A 23480-nucleotide genomic window follows, 5' to 3' on the forward strand; every position below is an offset into this window, starting at 1 on the left:
AATGATGAGCGAGGGGGCGGAGGGACGGAAAGGCTTTCTCATGGATGGGCTTCACCAGACGGCGAGCCATCCGCGGAAAGGCGGGACCGTCCAAGTTGGAGGGACCGTGTTTAGACTGAGGAGCACTGAGGGAGCCGAGAGCAGGGGGAGTGGTGGACGGGGATGACGCCATGAACACCACCGCCTTTCTCCGAGGTCAAGCAGAAATGCCTTGGAGAAACGCAGTGGCATTTTTGGATTGGGGGGCGTGTTTTTCTTTCTCTCCTCTTCCCATTGGCTGGAATGTTTACATTCCAGAGGAGAGAAAGAAAGTAAAAAACACGCCCCCGAATCCGAAAAAGACGGGGCTTAAACGGACAGACGCCCCTCTCCTCCAATGGCTGGCCTCCGTTTAGGAAGCCAGCCAATGGAGAAGAGGGGCGGGTTCAAGCCTGTACTAAAAAACGTTAAATCTCGCGAGCGAGACTGCGCAAGCGCAGCTTTCGCTAGCCGAGACCTAAAAATGCATTGTCTTGTACTGGATAGATGGTAGACAGACAGACAGACCTGTGAGACCTAAAGCCCTTTCCTAGGTGGTTAAGTTACAAAAGGGAGAAAAAATGTGAAGCTGAGAGAAAGGGTGACAAATGTAAGGTGAAATAAAAGAGAAAGGGGATGAAAGAAAAAAGTAAGAAATGTATACAATTATAGCACAGATATGAATCTTGTTAAAATATTTCTGTACGTCACCAGTTCCTTTTCAGGGAGAAGATATGGAGTGTCATCTGTAGATCTTCAAATGAATTACTGTTAAGTGTTTTTCAGAGAGAGGTGTGGAATGTCAGTGTGACTGCATGCATCTACGTCTCCATGTGTCACTAATCCTATGTCCTATGTGCAACAAAAAAAACCTTTCAAACAAAATAAATAAATAAATGCTTTAGTTAATCTAGAACACTAGTAGTCTGGAGTTGCAGTCTATTCCATCGTTTTGTGCTCACCTGCATCATTAGAGAACGAACGAACGTTGTGCAGTCATGCCCACTTTCCAAAAAAGCAGCACTTGTGCTCAAAATGCTAGGGCACCTAGACCAATCAGGTGATGAAGAAATTCCCTACGCTCCGCCAATGCATCCTTCTTGTAGCTCCTCCTTACCTGCCTACCTAGATACCTGTGGTGTTGCAGCCAGTGTATATCACGGGGTCAGTCTCCACATCACACATGCATATACTTTCTCATAGGAAAGGGGTAACTGCGTTATTCTTCATTTTCTCGGATGGTTGACAGAGGCATGGTAGAGTGCAGTAGCCTGTACTGTATAGTATGTGCAAGAGTAGATAGTTTTCACTTAGGTACGACTGAAGGTCCAGTAGCATGTGAGTTACTGAGATGTACATGGGCTCACTGTTGAGTACTGCAGCGTAGGCGCCATAGTGGGTGAATTTTGTTGGGTGTCCCTGCCTAGTACTTGTGGACGAAGTTACCCAACCTTGGTAGAGCTTTCCCTTTACTGTGCATCATCAGTATGGTTATGTTTTGTGGAAGAGAAGGTGTGTTGTAATTTATGTGTTGTAATTTGTGTGTTGCGTGAAGGTACATTGTGATTTGTATGTCGCGTCCTGTGTCTTGTTGATGTGAAGGAGGGAGCTGTGTATTTTTGTGTTTTCTTGTGTGTCCTGTTCAGGCAATCTGCTATGATGCCATAAGGAATTGTGCAGGTGTTACTGTGTGAGTGGACCGGTCCTTTGGCAGTGAAAAGAGGGAGGCTGGGCATGGACGTTGTTCTGCTCCTAGTGGGACGCCTTTTTAGGTCGAGCCTAGCGGCAGCGCGCTTGCACTGCTCACTCTGTGAGACTGCTGTAGTAGAGTAAAGGAGGGTTGTATGTTGGATCAACGAGTTCCCCAACCACGACTTCCCTAATGATGGAGCAAGGACTTGTATAAAAGAGACTTGCTCGGATGCAATCCTCTCAAAATAACTTATAATACCGTAATAAATCATGTTTGTAAATACCAACATGCACTACAGTTTATACATTTAAGTTTAGGGGAAGCTTGCCTATGTGTTGTGCTAACAAGTAACCAGAGTGTGACTTAAAATGGCTGCTAACGCGGGATTCTGTATTGCACATGCGTCAACTACATCTACGTAGTAATGACGAGTCTTTGCTTGGAGGGAATTTCTTACAGCTGCGCAATAGTAATCAAAATGACTGCTTGAAACTCACATGTAAAGCACCTGTTTCGTCTTGAACTAAAACATGCAAATTTACTAAAATGCTAATGCGAAAGATTTTTATAAGTAAATGGGATTAGAGTAGAGATAGGTGGTATACAGTGAAATTATTTTATTTTGGATTTAATATGTCTCTTTCTGACCTCTCTACTAGTTCCTTTTTGGGCCTCCGAGGGTAACCGATGTCCATACACCACATGATCTCTGCGCAAGCGCAATCGTAACCCGCCAGGAACCATGATGATACACTTGAATCTCAGCCAAGGCCACGTTCGCAACATGTCCTGGGAAAGTAATTGACATCCTGAGAATGAATAAGAAAACTGTTAAATGTATTCTTTTTATTGATAAAGATGTGTAATGAGGGTGGGAAATCAAGCTTGGGTAAATAAATTAAGGGGCGGGAACACTGAACAATAGACTTAAGAGAAATTATTCAAACTTAGCATGGTGTGATGATCACCCCCCCTTGCTTGTCAAATCAGAATTAGGAGTTTCATAAATTTGAAACATTTAGGGGTGGTGTTTACCGTTAGAGGAGTATAATTGGGGTAGTTAGTTAGTTAGTTAATGCAGAGCTCGTGTTGCTGAGATGCTGAGAGACCGGGATGCTGTCCAAGAGCTGAGAAAATATTGAAGAAGAATCGAATAGCAGACTTAGAGCCTAAACCTCATTAATTAAAAGAAGATCGCGGAAGAATCGTGGAGGGAAATAAGGAAAAGACTTAGAAGAAGATCTAGGAAGAATCGAGGAGGAAGATAGTGTCAGAGAGGGGTGCGACGCAGGCGTCGGATTTAGAAGAAGTCCTCTATCCTGTCCCTGAATCCTGTCCTGAACCTTTGTCACCTGAGCTGTCCCAGGGGACCTATCCAACTCCTTGGCCAAGGGGTTGGTTTCCACACCATCCTAGGTAACTATAACTCTATGTGGTATGTCATTGTACTCTCTCTTTATTTCTCCTCTCCAGGTACTGTCATCGTAATAACATTTCTTGGATGAATTATTTGACATTATTTCGATAGATTAATTTCTGTATTGGTTTTTGGCTCACATGAATTTAACTAGATAAACCTTTAAAACTTTCCTGAGTCTGTGGTTATTTAAAGATATTTTATTCTATGTCCTTTAGCCTACAATAGTTAACTAAAAGGTCCATTGACCAGAGGAATCTACATTCGGACAGAAAAAGGTGTGGTAAGAAATGATAGGGTAAATTCATTTTACAGGTATTATCACAATAACTTGACCCCAGCTGTACTTTACTAGCTTATGTGAATGTGTGTTTATGGGCCCAGGTGAGTATGTGGATTGTGAGTATCTCTAGCTGGTAACCCGCTGCATCACTAACAATGAGGTCGCAACCTCGACTTCGTCTAAACCACGATATTTTTTCTTTTTACACACGTTTTTCGTGTTAAAGGACTGCGTGTTTAAAAACTAATTTCTTCTATTACTCCAATCCTCCCCAAATCTGCCTGCCCCTTCAAAATGTATTCGCCCCACACCCTATTAATAATCACTAAAAACGAATCCCAAACACCTCCCCCTTAAAACTAACTCAACCCCCTTATATCTAATTCCCTCCCCATAAAAATAATCACGATCACCCCACCTCCTTTAAACAAACTCAACCCCTTAACTTCTAATTCCCCCACACTATATAAACAAACATAGCCCCATAAAAACTAACCCCAAACTTCCACCCCCTAAAAACGACTCTACACATATAAAACAAATTTCCCCTCCCTAATCATAATCACGATCTCCCCCACCTCCTAAATTCGAACTCAACACCCTACATACTAATCCCTCCCTCATGTTCTAAACAAACACGATCGCCCATACCCCCTAAAAACTAAACACAACCCCTTAAAAACTAACCCCAAACACCCCCACCCCCTAAAAATGAACCCTTCTTACCTGTTCCACTGCGACGCTCCTCCGAACTCCGCCCTGCCCGAACACTAGACCAAATCAGCCTTAACCACGCACACGTGTGGTTAAGGCTGAGTCGTTGTTCGGGCAAATCGTTGTTCCGCTTTCGTAACTCCGGAACTCGTTGTTCCGGAGTCGTTGCTCATGATGTTTCCCGTAAGGGAGAAAAGCCAGCACCCACTCTCCTCCCATATTTTTCATTGGCTTGAGTCATTGTCTTTCGTAAATACTGCCTTTAGATTCGTTAATAGGCTTGCTAGTCCCTCCTGAGTACGGCCTTGTCTTCATTTGTACCCTTCCATGGCAACTGTCCTTTTACTTCGGTTGTTACACAGGACCTGTTATTTAGTCTGTAAGCACTATTTACTTTATTGAGTTTCTCTTACTGCAGGCCGGACATGCGCTGCTTCAGGTGTGTTTTTTTAAGCAGCACGGCCGCCCTTGTAATACGGGCGCCTGCTTTCAATCACTTTAACCCAGCATTATCTTGTGTCTGTTTCAACCCCCGCCCCAAGTAAAATGGATTTAGAAATGATTAGCGAAAGTCATGTGAATCCTGTGCTAATGGGCTGAAGCTGACAACAGAACATCTGTGTTACATGTCATCTGCACTATAGCCACCTGACGGGTTGTTTTCAAAAGCCTGTTTTATTAACAACAACACCACCACTAATTCCCCCACCACCACCAATACCACCAACTCCACCAATACCCCCACCACCACCAATACCACCACCTGCACCAATACCACCACCACCAATGCCACCATCACCAATACCACCACCACCACCAATACCACCACTAATACCACCACCAATACCACCACCACTAATACCACCACCAATACCACCACCCCCACCAATACCACCAACGCCACCACCACCACCAATACCACCAACACCACCACCAACACCACCACCACCACCACCACCACCAATACCACCACCACCAATACCACCACCAATACCACCACCACCACCAATACCACCACCAGTACCAATAACACCACCAATACCACCACCAATACCACCACCAATACCACCACCACCAATACCGCCACCACCAATACCCCACCACCAATATCACCACCACCACCAATACCACCACCACCACCAATACCAGTACCACCAATACCAATACCACCACCACCACCACCAATACCACCACCACCACCAATACCAGTACCATCACCAATACCAGTACCACCACCAATACCAGTACCACCACCACCAATACCAGTACCACCACCACCAATACCAGTACCACCACCATTACCAATACCGCCACCACCAATGCCACCAATGCCACCACCACCAATGCCACCACCACCAATACCAGCACCACCACCACCACCATTACAACCACCACCAATACCAATACCACCACCTCAGCGCCCCTTGCTCACTAGTACTGGCAGGGGCACTGTAGGAGGCCGGAGCTGCAGCCAAGACCATCCCTCCATACCTGCCATAAAGCACAGCCTGCCCTGCACCAGGAGGTGAAACAAGGGCCCTACTACAGCTGGAGTGTTTTTATCAGGCCAAAGATAGCAATGATATTATGCAATGCCACACTGCACTCAAATCACAGAGAGGGCAGGAACTAGCACCCCCTCCCGCTCTTCTTCCTTAGCCGTGACAGTGTAATCACAGAGCAAAAGGTGTTGGAGCGCTTTGTTAGTGTTTATAGCTCGGAGCATATGCTACTCTCGCTTCACACTTTCTGTCTGTGCAAGCTACACTTACACATCTTCTTCACTGCACTTTTTATCACTACTTTGAAGATCTCGCAGGTCGGTCTCTTCTTCTGATATTTACAATCTAACAAACGGTCAAGAAAGCCCTTTATTGCATAGGTCTCGCATTTGCGAGAGTTTAAGCTATTAGTATTGTGAATGACAATGCCTTTTATTTATGTTTTAAAACCCAAAAGATAAATAAAAGGCATTGTCATTTACAATGCCAATAGCTCAAACTCGCGTGAATGTGAGACCTATTGCATTGCAAATGCTTGTTTCTTTATGTCAAAAAAGGAGTTCAATAAACCACCTGCTTGGTGTCCACCAAGGGACGTGAGGGTCACAACTGATATCAGCTTCTAATACTCTGGGTCTGTGGAGTGACGTAACGTTTTTAGGGGGGAGGGGGAATGTTAAAATGCTGTTATTATTCACAAGGCCGAACTAGGCTAAAACTGGTCTGGAGTTGCTTGTGCCAATCCAGAGGCCTGGTCTGGCAGTTTTGGCTGCGCTGTTCCTATAGGAGCAGCATCATGACTGATTTGCATTGGGCTGGCCTATGTCTAGACTGGCACAGTGGGTGATTTGCATAGGGCTGGCCTCTGTCTAGATAGCACAGTGGGTGATTTGCGTAGGGCTGGCCTTTGTCTAGAGTGGCACAGTAAGTGAAACATAATTGATTGAAATGTGGTCCAAACAATCTTCAGTAACCGATATAAATGCAAGAATTCCTTCCTTCACTTTGCTCTTTCTTGAAGTAGGCACTCCAAGTGTGACGGGTATGGCCCAGACGTAGGTCCTGTGCTCACTGTGCACGGGACTCAAGCCATACATTTACAGGCATAAGTAGGCCGAAGTTGGTCTGGGGCTGCTTGTGTTCCTGTCTGTATGGGACTTGGTCTGACTGTTTCGGCTGGGCTATTTTCATAAAGAGGTAATCTCTTTGATTCACCTATGCCCAGAGGGTGCAGTAGTGTAATAATGATTTTTGATAACATGACGCAGTTGGTATTACAAGTTTAATTCTTGTCTTTTTAGCTTTCGGTCCTGAAGAGAACCCTACGAATTTGCAATTGGGTTCGAAACGCGTCGGCCGATTATCACCCAAACAAGTGCAACGAAAAGGAAATTCACCCCTTGTTGTTTTCAAGTATAGATTTCTTTAAAAATGTGAAGAAATGTTGTTTTCATGCTTGAAATCCGGTGGGGATGTTGTAAATGGTGCACGGTTTGGTTATTTGCCCAAATGGAAGGCTCAAAAAGTTAACTCAAAGAAAAAAACCTAGCTTGTCTTATTGTCCTGTTGTCACATTTATGTGTTTATATGTTTGTCAGTGTCTAAAATTTGTCATTATTGTTATATGTTGTATGTGTTGTCTTGGTCATTTTTTACAGTAATTGCAGTTTGAGATATAATGTGTATAAATGGCGGGTGTGGATTGTAAATAGCGTAATGTTTGTATAAATTAGAATTTTTGGGTAAAGGATTTGAAAAAATAAAAATTCCTTAAAAAGAAAAATAAATTGGAAATTGTAAAGAACACTTTTGGGGTCATATTGAGGTGTTTTACGTGTGTGCTCTTTAAATAATTGACTAGAAGTACATCGGTAATGGCATTTTGTTGTTGTTTATGATTTCTGTTTCTATAACAGCAGCACCATGACTGGCTGCATATAGGTGGTCTTTTGCAAAAGTGGCACAACCTGCAAAAACGAAGGATTGGAATGGGAACCAAGCATTCCCCAGATGCCGAGAATACTTTGGGCATTCCTTTTATCGCTTTGCTGTTTTTTGCTTATCATTCAAGTGACACAAACATTGGAAACCACTTGGTTTTGATTCCACAAATGTCTGGTTCACAGGCTTGTATTACTAGAATGAACTGCCTTTTATTAGGATGAATAGGTAACAACAAGCTGTCCTGAAGCCTGCCAATGGATGACGTCATCATTTCCCCTGAATTATCAGCCCATTGGCTGGATGAGATTTGAGAATACTGAGGAGTGTGAGGCTCTTCAACACGGAGAGCATGATGAGCTAGTCACCTTCTGACACCCAAGATTAGTCCGAGATTCTGATAAACCATCAAGTGTGCAGTTCCAATGAAACTGTTCCCAACAACCCCATTCGGGCCATAGTGACTTGTCACTTGCCACAGAACATCTTTCTTGGGATCCACAGACCCTCGCCCAACAAGGTGACATGCTTCATCATCGGGCTCTGCTCCTCTTTGGGCGCGCACTGCAGTGCTAACTGGGCCCCATGAGAGGGCTCTTTGAGGGGGGAGATCTTTTTATTGTCTGTGCATCTGAGAACCTCCAACATATGCCCCTCAGCAAACTGGGAGTAGACAGGAAGGAATGGTAATTAAACTAAAATTAACTAAGGCAATCCGAATTAGTTTAATTATAGACAAATACAGGTTAAAAACAATAGGAAGAAACCTGTGGGAAATAATGTTCCCCAAGTTCACTTCGAGATCAACATGTTTCTAGCCTTAGTGTCTGAGATGAGTGGTACTTCATCAGGACCAAAATATGCTGTTTCCAATCTACTGCTGTGAGACCCCTCTGTTGTGTTGATGGTGCTCACCCTAAGTGTCCAGTTCTGGAATATTTATCATATTTAGGAAAGCGATATAGTTACCTGCATGAAAACGTTGAGTGTTTTCTTTTTTTTTTTTTACAAAACTAATGTGACCCAAAGCCAGTTGGGCCCTTGGATAATTGTGGATAAAGAGCTTTCCCTTTATGCATTTGCCACCATAGGAGACTCCGCGGTTCACCTACCCACATACAGTAACCCGGAAGCCAACCTCTCAACCCCTCCTTCTTTGTTAGTCCTTAGTCCGGGATTATGCTCTGCATGGAGCCGTAACTGGAGGCTGCTGAAAAGGCTGCGGAACTTTCCTAGTGAGGCGAATGGTCGGCCCGGGAGGTGAAGAGACCATGCCTAAATCCTGTCATCAGGCTGTCGAAGAAAGGCCTGGCTGGATCCAAGGCCTACAGAGAAGAAGGATTTAAATATGACTCTCCCAAGGGCAATCAGCAAGCAAAGTGACTGTAGTGACCGCGCCCTAACGCTTGTGTACAGAACAAGACTCCCGGACCTTCGGTTTGCTTTCAAAGAGCTCAGCGGTTGAAGGGCTATCCTCAATCCAGTGATGGTGTTGTTCCCTTCTGAGCAAGAGTGCGTCATAGTAAGTCATAGGTGATGGCTTGGTGTTAATGTCAGTTATCTGATTTGTATGAACTGTGCGTTTTCTGGATTTGAGGGATTTGTCGCTGAACATCTTGACCTGGTTGTTCTTCATGCGCCTTTGGCACATGAGATCTAATGGTTCTTTATAGCGGGTCACCCTAAGGATCCACATGGAACACGACCAGGGTCAGGCGGAGGCACATTGAGTAGAACAAGCTGAGAAAGATTACTTCTAGAAGTTCTTCCACTGGTATCAAGTCCTACTGCTACAGAATTCATTAGGGTGCCATAAGGACACCATGACGTTTATGTACAAACTCAAGGGAAGCTGAGAAGGCACCACCCACAGTCAACCTTTAGTGGGACAAAAAGGCAACAGGGGTGAGGGGTTTGAGGGGTTTATCAGCCCTTCAAGAAAACAGGACAGCCAGGTTGCCCAGGAAAGGGTACGACGGCCTGTTAGACCTACAAGTAGCCATAAAAAGAACCTCTTCATCATCCTCCAAGAACCTCAGCATAACCCTGGAAAGGGTGGCAAACACAGCACCGCCAGGCCAGCTTGCAACCCTTGGTGAACACACACTGGAGGTCTGGGAGGTGCTGGAGGAAGCGAGCACTCAACCTGCTCAACAAGAGTCCCTTACCACTTACAAGAGGCGGCCCAAGAAAAGGAGACATGGCATGCCAAGCATGCAATTAAAGACCAAACAGTAATTAGATATCATGCGAGAAATATGATTCATGCACTAATTATAAATATATTATTACTTTTTTTCCATGCCAGGCATTTTTTCATGCACTTCCTAGAATGGAATTTTCATGAGTACAGGTGGTGGTGTGCAATGATTTGGTAATGCCTTCTGCAATGACTCTGGGTGTGTGTGCTCTGTGTGATCATATTAGGATAAATTTAGAACATATGATGACCCAGGAAGCAGTGTAATACCACATGTGTTTTATTGTTGAGGGAAACAAGAAAAACGGGTCATGGGTGGTAGTCACGAGTGAGACACTGTTCATCCCTGTGACAGAAGAAAGTGTCCAGGTGCACGGCAACCCTGACATCAGTTCATTATTTAATGCAATAAATCCGATGGCGTCAATAAATATTGTAATTAAATATTATAATGGTAGGTTACAACTAATTTGTGATGCTTTTCATTGTGATTCCAGCCTCCAGTTTTCAGATGAGGCTAAAACCAGCCCTGTTCAGGTAGACCTTACACTCCATTGCTTTAAGTATCTCCAATTTAGGGATTATTTTATGAGATCACAAGGACTTAGGGAGGTGGAACCTCACCAATTTCTGATCTTTTTACATGAACCCTGTCAGGGGAAATTAATCGGTGCTGCGTATCAAATATTCGGTCAGGAGAGATTGGATCCTATGGATCTTTTAGCCGAGAAATGGAGCGCAATTCTTGCGGAGGTAATACCTGGTACAACCCTTGAGACAGCACTTTCTACAGTAAAAGAGGCAGTATGATCTATTAATTTAAGGCTTCAACAATTTAAAACTATAACTATGCTGTATTATAGACCTGATAAGGAAGTTAGGTTGGAACAAACGGCCACTCAGCATTTTAGCAATAGGACGGGTTGTCCTAAATGTGGGGAATATGGAGCAAATATTGTTCATATGTTTGCTGAGTGCCCTAAGTTATCGGCCTTCTGGCAAGAGGTTGTGAATGTATTAAGACATCGACTTGGGTTGGAGCTGGTCTTTCCTCCAACCGAGATAATGCTGGGTTACAGAGACAATGCTGATAGAGCAAAGAGAGCTCTAATAACTATAGTCATAGTTTCTGCAAGATTAGATATAGCCCGGGCATGGATTTCTCCGAAGCCATGTAATGTCATGGAGTGGTGGGGTATTTTTACGGAAATTTTTGAGCGTGAAAAAGCTCTGGCTAGGGTCAGAGGTCTTAAGTCACTACAAACATTTAATGCTATTTGGCATGGTATGAGTCAGGATTAATGTGCTAATTATTTTTATGCTCTGCCTTTTCACTGCCTATTACTGAGTTAATTTTCTTTTATCTGGTTGATGTAGTTCTGCTGTACGACACTATCCCCCTAGAACAACAAAAGTTAAATGAAAGAGTATGTAACAGGTTATCGTCATTGTATGTATATTTTGAGTTTGAATCCATCGCAAAATAAAAAACATTTTTTTTAAAAAGACCTTACACTCCAGAAACAAACCCATCGGGACCATCAGTTCAACCTCCTCATCACTCCACTCTTGACTGACCCCCTCTCTCTAAATCCCAGGAACAGGCCCAGCTCAATCTGTGTCACGTCATACTTTGGAACTGTAATCGGACACGTACCAGTGGTTGCAGTTAGTGGGCACTGGTACTTGTTTTTGGGGACCACAACTTGTTTTTTATCATAAGAGTTTGACCCAGGGCCAGAGAGAAAAAGACCAGAGGGGAAACATTGTTTACATCGCATGCGATACATCGCATGGCATTTCAACATTGTAACGACTTGCGTTGTAATGGTGTGCGAGGTAACAATGCGGTTGTTGTGACGAACGCGTTGTAATGGCATGTGGTGTATCGCATGCGTTGTAACGTGGCCTATTCAGAAAAAAGTGGGAGAAAGACAGAAAATTAGCGACAAAGGAGAAATCAGTGATAAAAAAAACCCGAAAGAGCAGGTTAGTAGAAGAAAGGGTTATGTGACGTTACCCTGCATGCATTTACCGTGCATGCTTTTACCCCGCATGGTTTTACTCCACAAAACCTTTTACAACGCAGGGCTTTACAACGCAATTTGTTATAACGCATTCTCCATTCCAATGCAATTACTAGTCTAACTCCAGGGGGGTGTTGGTTTGGGGAATGTGTTGTAACAGTTTTGCGGTGTAAAGCCCAACCTTGTAAAAGTTATTGTGGAGTACAAAATGAGGGGTAAAGCCATGTGGAGTAAAAAATGCGGCGTAAACTACGTTTCCCGGGAGAAAGAGGTATGATGGCGAACCAAGACTAGGCAGAGCAGGTGGCGGTTCCTGAAGAAATACTTCAGACTTCTACTTTATGCTATTTTTAAACAAACTAAGCACTGCCCACACCTGGGACCTGGTTATGAGTTGCCCGTGATAGTCCAACTCCTGTGTTAGCCCCCGTTTACCCATGGGTTGAAATTATGAGTTTGAAGGTATTTAGTGCAACAGATATTTATCGGACGCCTTAAGTAAGTCAACCATGGTTAAATTTCGGGAGGTCAAACCTGCCAAAATATAACAGGGGAAAATATACAGTATTTAATGTTTCATGTGGATTTGGTGTGTTAAACACCAAAATCCACACTATTCTCCATAAACTCGTAATAGGTGTTATTTATAGCATTTGATAAAAATGTACCCCGTGATATTGTAATTTATCAGGGGTGATCAATAACACCTCAACTCATTGTAGTCTTTGCCCTCTCATGGCTGCTGATCACCCCAGATCCAGCCAATAATTATGATGATATAACTCACACTATGCAAAGAAGGAGCCATCACTATGCCATGGACAACCACTATTTCCTCAAGAATGCACAGAGTTTGTCACGGAAATACCAGGATTAAGCCATGGATGCCCGTGGTATGCCAAAATAGACCACCCTTGTACCTGGCAGGGCAATACCTCTGTGAAGAATGCCCACAATATGTCATGGAGGAGGTATGGCTATGGCAGGGAAAGCCACAAGTTTGTCAAGAATGCCCACGGTAGGTCCAAGATTGACCACGACTATGCAAAGGATAGCCGGAAATAAGCCATTCATGGCTACAGTATATGAAGGATTGCCTGGCATCCCTGCCCCAGGATAGTCAGAAGATTGCCAAGGATGGGGCACTATTATATCATAAGAAGCCAAAATGATGCCAAGAATGCAGAGAAAAGGTCCAGCTCGGGTCACCATGGTGCCAGGGGTCGCTATAAAGTGGTCACTAATGCTATGACCCCTCAAGAATGCCCACATTATGAATAATTCATCAATGTACTATTATTGTGCCAGGGCCAGCGGGAATAATGCAAAGAATACCCATGATTAGTTACAAATATACCTGGCATGGGATACCCTTTTGCTCAAGTTCCAGGGGTTGATGGGCGAATGAGGATTATATGCCAGGGATGGCTAGAATAATAACAATGCCCACAAGAAGGGTCACTATTGAGCCATTAATTACCCAATGGCCAACGTATGTTAGGGTCTTCATTCAGGGGCGTAGTGAGGGGGGGGACCCAACTCACCAAGGGGGCCCCTATTCAGCTCAAAGTCAATGAATATCTGTGGACTATGGGAGAGTTGGGCCCCTCATCACATGCTGCAGAGGTTGCCCATCATTTTGCATGACGTCACTGTCTCCAGTAAGCCGTCCCTCCTGCCAGTGTTTCCCCACATGCAGGCAGCTGTATGTTCACACACACAGGAGGCAGCATGCACACGGACATGCTCACCAGGGGCGGTGCGTCCATTAGGGCGCTGGGGCGTTGCCCCCCCCGCCCGCGCCTGCAGCTCCCTCGGCGTCCCCGAACTTAAGTAAACTCTCAGTTTACTTAACTTCAAAGACGCCGAGGGAGAACTGACAATCATGTCAGTCAGCATGACGTGGGACCGCCCACACCCTTCAGAGTCTGAAGGGGGTGGGCGGTCCTGTGTCATGTTGACTGACATGCATTGTCAGACATGGCGCAGCAGCACAAGTGCGCGTGAGTGGGGAAGGTGCGTGAATTTTCGCACCGTGCCCAGTCATGCGCACTTGTGTCCGCTCTGGTTGGCGCATGCCCATTCGGAGAGCGAGGGTTGAGCAAAGGCTCAAACCTCGGTCTCTTAATGGGCAGGCGGGCGGAGAGTAACTGTGACCTGTGTCAATCCTGGTGCTGCTCCAGCACCGGGATTGGCTGCGGAGGACGGGGTTGCCACTCCAGTGAAGGCGCCAAGGGCCCAGAAGATGCGGCACGGACCGGCGGTCTGGTAAGTTTCCTTACTTTTTATTTTATTTATTTTTATTCCCCGGCCCCCACCCCCGCGTGACCCCCCCCCCCCGCGAGTATTGCGATGCAAGCCGCGATTGCCACTTACACAAAAAAGGACGCACTAACCAGGCCCTTGCAATTTGCATGCAGACTTCATTTTTAAACCAGAATTGTTTTTATTTTTCACCTGATCAGGACAAAATCCGTGTGAGGAGACAGTAGTGCAGCATCGCTCAGAGGTTCAACCAGAGAGGAGAGGAGGATTTCCTCACTCGGACGTCATAGCGCTTCCTGTCCCCTAGAACAGGGTTATAGGCGCGCTTCCCAGCCCCTAGAACAGGATTACAGCGCATCCCGCCCCCCAGTCTGTACCAGCGCCTCGGATGAGTAAATGCTTCAAGTACAAAGGTGAAGTCACCGATCTTAAAGTAACCGGGTGAAGACCATCTGGCATGGCAAGGAGTCGGGGAGGTTTTGTTTTCCTGTTGACATGAAAAGGAACGGTTGCCAGGGAAGAAAGTATTGAAGAAAGCGGTGGAGTCACATAACAGGTTAATATAGAAAATAGTCACTTTTGAGTGTCAGTTATTCCTAAAAATCAATTTGAAGACCTCCGCAGTATAGTGTCATGAATGTAAGTGCGTTAGTAGGTATAGCGTGATGCGCAGCAACACGCTGTTCAGGGCAGGGCCGCACTTAACAAACCGTTAACACATTAAAAATGCGTCAGTGCATAACCCTTGCCATGGTTACTTAGACTTACTTAGAGACTGTTTGGTCCCCTCCATTTGAGGCCGACATTCAAGCTATGAATGTAGGAGTCCCCCAAGGCACCACCCTGAGCCCTACATTGTTTAATACGTATGTAGCTCCTCTGGCACTGTTGGTTGAATCCTTCGGCGCCAGAATCATCTCTTATGCAGACGATACTCAACTGCTATTCACTTGTGCCAAGGGTGAAGTCTTGGATGGGTTGTCCATCAAGCGCTGCCTTTCGGCAGTTTTTAGCTGGTTTAACACTAATCACCTGAGATGCAATTCGGATAAATCAGAAATGATTTTCTTTGGCGGGGCACCAGATGAAAATTGGCGTGACTGGTGGCCTTCAAATATGTCTCCGCCCTCCGACCTGGCTACCACGGTTAAGAACCTGGGAGTGAAACTGGACAGTAAGCTCTCCATGAATGCCCAGGTTCAGTCAGTGGTAGGCACTTGCATTGGCTTACTTAGGATGATGCGAAACTTTCTTCCACTGCTCTCTCAATCGCACAGAAGGATAGTCGTCCAGGCTTTGGTATTATCTCGCCTCGACTATGTGAATGTTCTGTATCTGGGTCTACCTGAATATCTCCTTAATCGTCTCCAGGTGGCTCAGAATGCTGCTGCCCGAGCGATTTTTCTTGCCGATTGACGTACCCATACGACCCCTCTTTTGAGAACTCTTCACGGGCTTCCTGTACGTAAGAGGATACTTTTTAAAGCTCTGGTACTGGCCTTTAAAGCCTCTCATAACATCGGCGCACCTTATTTAAGGGCTCCCTGCTAAAATTATGTACCTTTACGTACGCTACGGTCCTCTTCTGCCCAACGGCTCTACACTCCCAGGTTTTTTCTTTCACGTCATGGAGGCCGTACTTTTCAGGTACTGGCCTCTGCTCTATGGAATAATCTTCCTTCTGATCTACGCCAGGATCCTGATCTTTTGCGCTTTCGTCATAAACTAAAAATATCACTGTTTCCATGATCTGTGTCTGTGGTGCCTGACTGTTGATTATCTTTGATATGGGTTCTATGATTAGCGCCGGGACACTCTTGGGAGTAGCCGTGCGCTTAACAAATACCCAGTAACATAACATAACATAACAGGCAGAGACTGCACAGCTTTCTGTTTGTTTCTGTACTTCAAAATTCAATGATTTTTTTTTTTTTTAAATGGGCCCTAAGCTTAATCAGTTGTTTCTCATTGGCGCTGCTTGCTTGGTTGAGGTAGTAATAATCGAGTGTGTCTTGGATGCAACTTCCACGTATGTTTATACCGTTACGGGTATTTGTGTTATATGTAATACACTTGGTGACTGCGCATACAATTGTAGCAACAAATAAAACAAATAAAATGTGTTATTCCTTCTCATATCCCTAGTTTTGGCTTAAGGGATGTTCAGAAGTGCGCAAAGTATGTTAGAAAAAGACATCTTAGGGTGGATTTCAAAATTACATCGAGAACGTGCTTGCTCACATTATTATATATTCCGTTTCTTGCCTGTCCGTCCGTGACACGCGCCAGCTGCAACACCTGAAGCCATGGCATGTTGTATGACAGTCAGCCAGACATGATGGTCCACAGATTGATTTGTTTGCCTATAAAATGGAACTGTCAACAGGTCTTTTAGAGCGGTCTTCCATCTGCATAGGAATAATTATTTGTAAAGCCATGTTGTCAGCACTGTGTTGTAACACAGTCTTTGTCAGTATGATAATCGTGTGCTGCTGCTGTAAAGGATGCAAAAACAACAATTGATGGACAGAATGCAGAACAATGTCATACATTCACCCCAGTACAGAGATCTGGGCCTAAATCCATTGTTTTTTTGCTCACCATGCCATTCCAGTTTGAACCCAGCCATATGCAAATCAGTCTTGACCCTGTGCCCCATGGGAACAGTCCAGCCCGAACTGCCAAGCCAGGTCCTCCCTGGACTGGAAACAAGCATCCTAGGACCGGTTTCGGGCTTTCAGCCCTCGTCAGCCAGGATAGCTTGATTCCAGTGGCATGGAGAGCAAGGGACTCACGTCTGAGCATACCCTTCCCACTCGGGGTGACAAATGCAAAAACAACAATTGATGGACAGAATGCAGAACAATGTCATACATTCACCCCAGTACAGAGATCTGGGCCTAAATCCATCGTTTTTTTGCTCACCATGCCATTCCAGTTTGAACCCAGCCATATGCAAATCAGTCTTGACCCTGTGCCCCATGGGAACAGTCCAGCCCGAACTGCCAAGCCAGGTCCTCCCTGGACTGGAAACAAGCATCCTAGGACCGGTTTCGGGCTTTCAGCCCTCGTCAGCCAGGATAGCTTGATTCCAGTGGCATGGAGAGCAAGGGACTCACGTCTGAGCATACCCTTCCCACTCGGGGTGACAAATGCAAAAACAACAATTGATGGACAGAATGCAGAACAATGTCATACATTCACCCCAGTACAGAGATCTGGGCCTAAATCCATCGTTTTTTTGCTCACCATGCCATTCCAGTTTGAACCCAGCCATATGCAAATCAGTCTTGACCCTGTGCCCCATGGGAACAGTCCAGCCCGAACTGCCAAGCCAGGTCCTCCCTGGACTGGAAACAAGCATCCTAGGACCGGTTTCGGGCTTTCAGCCCTCGTCAGCCAGGATAGCTTGATTCCAGTGGCATGGAGAGCAAGGGACTCACGTCTGAGCATACCCTTCCCACTCGGGGTGACAAATGCAAAAACAACAATTGATGGACAGAATGCAGAACAATGTCATACATTCACCCCAGTACAGAGATCTGGGCCTAAATCCATCGTTTTTTTGCTCACCATGCCATTCCAGTTTGAACCCAGCCATATGCAAATCAGTCTTGACCCTGTGCCCCATGGGAACAGTCCAGCCCGAACTGCCAAGCCAGGTCCTCCCTGGACTGGAAACAAGCATCCTAGGACCGGTTTCGGGCTTTCAGCCCTCGTCAGCCAGGATAGCTTGATTCCAGTGGCATGGAGAGCAAGGGACTCACGTCTGAGCATACCCTTCCCACTCGGGGTGACAAATGCAAAAACAACAATTGATGGACAGAATGCAGAACAATGTCATACATTCACCCCAGTACAGAGATCTGGGCCTAAATCCATCGTTTTTTTGCTCACCATGCCATTCCAGTTTGAACCCAGCCATATGCAAATCAGTCTTGACCCTGTGACCCATGGGAACAGTCCAGCCCGAACTGCCAAGCCAGGTCCTCCCAAGACTGATTTGCATATGGCCATGTCTAAACTGGGGTGGTGTAGTGGGCAAAAGAACGATGGATTTAATCCAGATCTCTTGACTGGGGGAGAATGTATGCATTGTCAGCATTCCGTCCATCATTTGTTTGTTGTAACGCTTTTCGCCCTAAGTGGGATGGGTATTCCCAGACGTGGGACCCGTGCTCACTACGCCACTGGAGTCAAGCTATCCTGGCTGATGACGACTGATAGCCAGAAACCGGTCCTAGGATGCTTGATTCCGGTCCAGGGAAGACATGGCTTGGCAGTTCGGGCTGGACTGTTCCCATGAGGCACAGGGTCAAGACTGATTTGCATATGGCCATGTCTAAACTGGGGTGGTGTAGTGGGCAAAAGAACGATGGATTTAACCCAGATCTCTTGACTGGGGGAGAATGTATGCATTGTCAGCATTCCGTCCATCATTTGTTTGTTGTAACGCTTTTCGCCCTAAGTGGGATGGGTATTCCCAGACGTGGGACCCGTGCTCACTACGCCACTGGAGTCAAGCTATCCTGGCTGATGACGGCTGATAGCCAGAAACCGGTCCTAGGATGCTTGATTCCGGTCCAGGGAAGACATGGCTTGGCAGTTCGGGCTGGACTGTTCCCATGAGGCACAGGGTCAAGACTGATTTGCATATGGCCATGTCTAAACTGGTGTGGTGTAGTGGGCAAAAGAACGATGGATTTAACCCAGATCTCTTGACTGGGGGAGAATGTATGCATTGTCAGCATTCCGTCCATCATTTGTTTGTTGTAACACTTTTCGCCCTAAGTGGGATCGGTATTCCCAGACGTGGGACCCGTGCTCACTACGCCACTGGAGTCAAGCTATCCTGGCTGATGACGGCTGATAGCAGGAAACCGGTCCTAGGATGCTTGATTCTGGTCCAGGGAAGACATGGCTTGGCAGTTCGGGCTGGACTGTTCCCATGAGGCACAGGGTCAAGACTGATTTGCATATGGCCATGTCTAAACTGGGGTGGTGTAGTGGGCAAAAGAACGATGGATTTAACCCAGATCTCTTGACTGGGGGAGAATGTATGCATTGTCAGCATTCCGTCCATCATTTGTTTGTTGTAACGCTGCTGTAAAGGAGGCCAATCATGCTCACATTGCAGCATTCACCTTCTGCGTTTTTCTATGTGTATCTCTAGTCAGTGCTGCCGGTAAACTCGCTGAAAGGCCCCTCCACACTTTCCACTGCCCTCCGGTGCCCCTTCTGAATCTAATGGCTTCACCTTCCTGCTCCTGGCTGTACCAGTGAGTGAGTATCATTTCAGTCCATGCAGCTAAGTGAATAGCAGGCTGCACTGCTCACTTGCTCAAGGTGCACTTTCACTGAGACCATAAAAGTGCATCTTCAAGAGTGCTAACAAGACCACTTCCGGTCTCGGCAGACATTATTTAATGTCAGTAAGTTTTAGACTCGTTTATAATCTTGTCTGTCATTTACAATAGAAGAACATGGCATATTTCTTTGCGGACGAGTGTTTAATGTATTCCTCGCTTTTACATAGTATTCTTAGGAGGTAGCATCAAGCCTTTTAAATGTCACGTTTGTCTGTAATGTATCCCTGCCATCGATTTGGTGAGTTTGAATTTGAAATGTCATCAATAAAGTCTAATTTCTTAAAGGAATCGCTTCATTTCTGAAGCTGTGCGGTGGGTGATTAGGGGCACAGGGTGGTGGTTCTCTCTTCTGAGATAGGTTTCCAAGCATGGCGTTGGATGCACCTTGAAATGCATCAGGTCACCACATATAAGTAAAATAACTTGTTCCTTCATGTGCGCACACTAGAGAGGTGGCTGCTAGATGTCTCTCTCTAGAGCACTCTTGTCAAGGGCAACAAAAAGCTTAGGACTGCTGACTGTCAGGTCTCATAGATCAGCTGTGGTGTCTGCGCCTCACTTCAGTTTCTTGTCTGGGCTGGCCTGTTGCTGATGGATGATGTTGTAGGGCCAACCTAGCCCTGTCTCCTTGTATTCGACTCTGAGCTGTCCTCTCACTCTGGTGTGTCTTCTTGTCAAGGCGAGGTCCTTGAAACACTGTTTCGTGCTCCAGAGACAGTTGCACACGTTTTTGCGTCTTCCTTTTTTCATCTCCGTACCTTTCTCCCACATTCATTCCTTCTCTTGTTGCACCTGGCTCCCTCTCACTGTCTCTCTATCACTTTATTTGCACTCTCTCCTACTCCTTTCTGGTCTTCCCTTTCTCTGCCGCACAACTCCTTCTTCTTTATCTGTATTTTCTTCATTCTCCCCATCTCTCTCGCTCTCTCTCGCTCTCTCTCTCTATTGTCCTCTCTCGTCTGTCTGTCCCCACTGACTCACTTTCTCCTTTTCTCTTCCCTCCTTTCTCCACTTTTCTTCCTTTGCGCTTCCTTTCTCCCCCCCTCTTTCTCTTGCCTCTTGCCTTCTCTCCCTCCTAGTGCCTGTGATAGGAAAGGCAGCCTCCGCTAATGTCCCCAAGTCCCGCACTCTGGTGGTGGGGGTGTCCCACTCCTGATACCCATTTTTGACAGCTCGTGGCACTGCCAGGTGCATGAGTATCCCATTTAATAAGAGTGATTTCAAATCCCTTAAAAGTTCCCAGCTAATGCACTTGGATCAGAGCCCTCTCCTGCCAGAGAGAGAGCAAAGATAGGATAGTGGAACTGGGCGTAGTGCCAGTAGATTTGCTGACGATCCTGGGAGTCTGATAGGACAGTGAAGCTGGAGCAGTGTCTGTAGACTTACAGGCAGGCCTGGAAGTATGAAAGGATAGTGGAGCTGGGGCAGTGACGTTAGACTTACTGGCAGGCCTGGGAGTGCTAAAGGGTGTACAGGAGTCTGTAAGGACAGCTGAGCTGGAGCAGTGCCGGCAGATTTATTGACAGGCTTGTGAGTCTGAAAAGACACTATGACAATTGCTTTATTAACCTTCTTGCTTTTGCAAATATGCTTTAAAATGCACCATTTGCTCACTCTTTTTGAAAAAATTCTCGGGGGTAGAACCTTCCGAACCCTCCCTATGACATTGGAGCTCGCTCGCTCGCCACCGCGCACTCACCACAAACTTTGCGCCCCACCACTTTCAAATGTCACCAGCCGCCCCTGATGCTCACTCACACAAGATCACCCCCCCTCCCATTCCCACATGGATAGAACAGCATTTCTGAGCTACTACTCACTCACCTGAAAACAATCCATTCCGAAGCCTGGCACCAAACTCTGCACTGCTCTGCCTGACCTTGCACAAAATTCGTTTCACACGCGAACAGATGTTTGCGCCTGAAACGGAATCACAACCCACATGGAACTTGCACCTAATGTGGTGTGGGAGTTTCCCTGCCATAAAGCACTGGTGCAAATTGCACGCACTTGTGCAAGCCTGGAACGTGTGAAACCATGCACGAATTAAGTGCAATTCCCCACTCCTAGAGCTGCAGATCAGAATTTGGAAATTGAAAAGCTGCTGACCGATAGCTGTGATTAGCGAGTGCGCAATTTGCACCCGCAATTTGTGAAGGTCGTGTAATCAGACACAAGGCCGTTTTTTGGTGCCTGAAGGATAGTGGAGTTAGCAGAAGGAGTGTTTTCAGAAGGGCTGCTTCTAAGCCCTGCCTCGGAGAAAGGGTAGGGCCATTTTGTATGTTACACATTAGCTCACAAATGTAATTACTGCTGTGTAATATGTAACCACAGAGCTAACATTCCGTCACCCGCGCTTTGAAGCAGGACTTCCGGCATCTTTTGTGGAACATGTTCAGACTTCCTGAGTTTTGGCGTTCTTTGGTCTGAGGACCAACGTGCAATACACATGAAACACATTGGGCCCTCTGGGCGTCCAAGGGTAGCCCTGGTATTCCAGCTGCGATGGGCACGGGGTACTCGGGGAAAATGTTGACAATTCCCATTTGCAACAGTAAAGGGGCGTGTCCGCGTGCATAAATACATAGATGGGCGAGACAACAAATAACAGAGGGGTTTACTGCAATGAGCCATCGGCGCATCAGAATACACTGCCAATACAGCAATGGCGACATCTGGCTGACACTTAGGCCAGCTGGCATCCTGAAGGAATTAACCCAGCTGATGATATGCGTCAAGAAATGAATGGTGGAAAGGGTGCATAACACAACACAACATTGAGTAAGCTACTTAAAGACTCTTGGCCTTATTTTGAGTTTTGCGGTCCCACAGCGCACCGTCCGCTGTGGGACCACCACACCCATGGTGCAACCACCCGCCAGATCAAGAGTTTTCTCCTGGTCTGGCAGGCGGTCCTGTGGCGGTCCAAGAGCGGCAGTCTGCCAGGCTCATTAACAGGCAGACCGCGGCTCTCAGAGCGCCACCTGCACCTTTTTGCAAGGTGTGGTATGAATGCCACACCGTGCAGGAACTGAGTGTGCATATTGGCAGGTGGCCCCCTGCATGCATCCCTAGGCCCAGAGGCACATGTTTGTTGCCTCACTGCCACCTTTTTCATGGCAGTCGCACCACCATGAAAAGGGGGGCGTTGAGGCAACTCCAGATATGCTCGGTGGTGCCGCGGGGCCCTGGCAGCATATTGTGCTTTGAACTGCTGCAAGATCGCTGTGGGATTCTTGATCCGCAGTTGTCGCAGCGGTGGTCCGGCCGCCACACTTAAAAAACTGCAGCCAGGACCACAGTGTGGCGGTGGTCAGACTGCCACGACGGATTCGGTGGTCCCATGGACCGCCGGACTCGAAATAGGGCCCTCTGTCTCAACACCCCTAACTCTACCTAAATAGACATGCCCACAGAAAGGTAGAGTGGAACTAAGAGGGGACATTTTCCCATGAGTTTTCAGTGTCCCCCCTCATGCTGTCTATTTATAGATTTTAAAGTCTGCCAGGTGTTAGATCTGCCATGTTTTCGGTTTTCCTACAGACCATTTTTATTTAAAATTAGAAACATCCTTTTGTTTTGGGACTCTTCTTATGTTTGAATATCCGGGGCTGCAAAATCTTTGACCATGCCTGTAAGCGGTGCCCGTTGTAAACAGCCACCTGCCAGTTCAGGGGTGTAATTCCCACAACAAAGTGTGGAGACAAGTGGCACTATGCAGGGAATTCCTACGAGTCTGCTAGGAAGAGTCACTGGGCTCTGATAACTTTGGGGCCAAACAGTATTATCGAGCTGATTGCCCATTGAATAGCACAATTAATATGTGAAACTCGAAGGATATTTGCGTAAAAATATCTCTGAGGACACGTGTTTAAATGAGTGACTTTTGAACTTTTCAGTAATGTAAGTTAATTACTATTTATAGATTACTCGTGTGAATGTTTTTTATGTCTTTTAGTGGCCGAATAAAGTATTTTTGACTGGCTGACTGTACTGGTATGCAGGGGTGGCGGAAACATTTAATCAAAAACGGACGTTGGTGAAATTGCCT

General features: G+C 46.1%; 1 long non-coding RNA gene across 1 annotated transcript in view; it reads right to left on the reverse strand.

Moving 5' to 3' along the window:
* The window catches only part of LOC146816520 (uncharacterized), a 146931-nt gene that overhangs the window by 105603 nt on the left and 17848 nt on the right, over positions 1-23480 (reverse strand). Inside the window, exon 2 of the long non-coding RNA XR_014962917.1 lies at positions 16302-16423. This is a non-coding gene — a long non-coding RNA (uncharacterized LOC146816520). The remainder of the gene's footprint in view (positions 1-16301; positions 16424-23480) is intronic.

The sequence above is a fragment of the Triturus cristatus genome, chromosome 6 (genome assembly GCF_964204655.1).
Source record: "Triturus cristatus chromosome 6, aTriCri1.1, whole genome shotgun sequence".
Taxonomy (NCBI): Eukaryota; Metazoa; Chordata; class Amphibia; order Caudata; family Salamandridae; genus Triturus; species Triturus cristatus.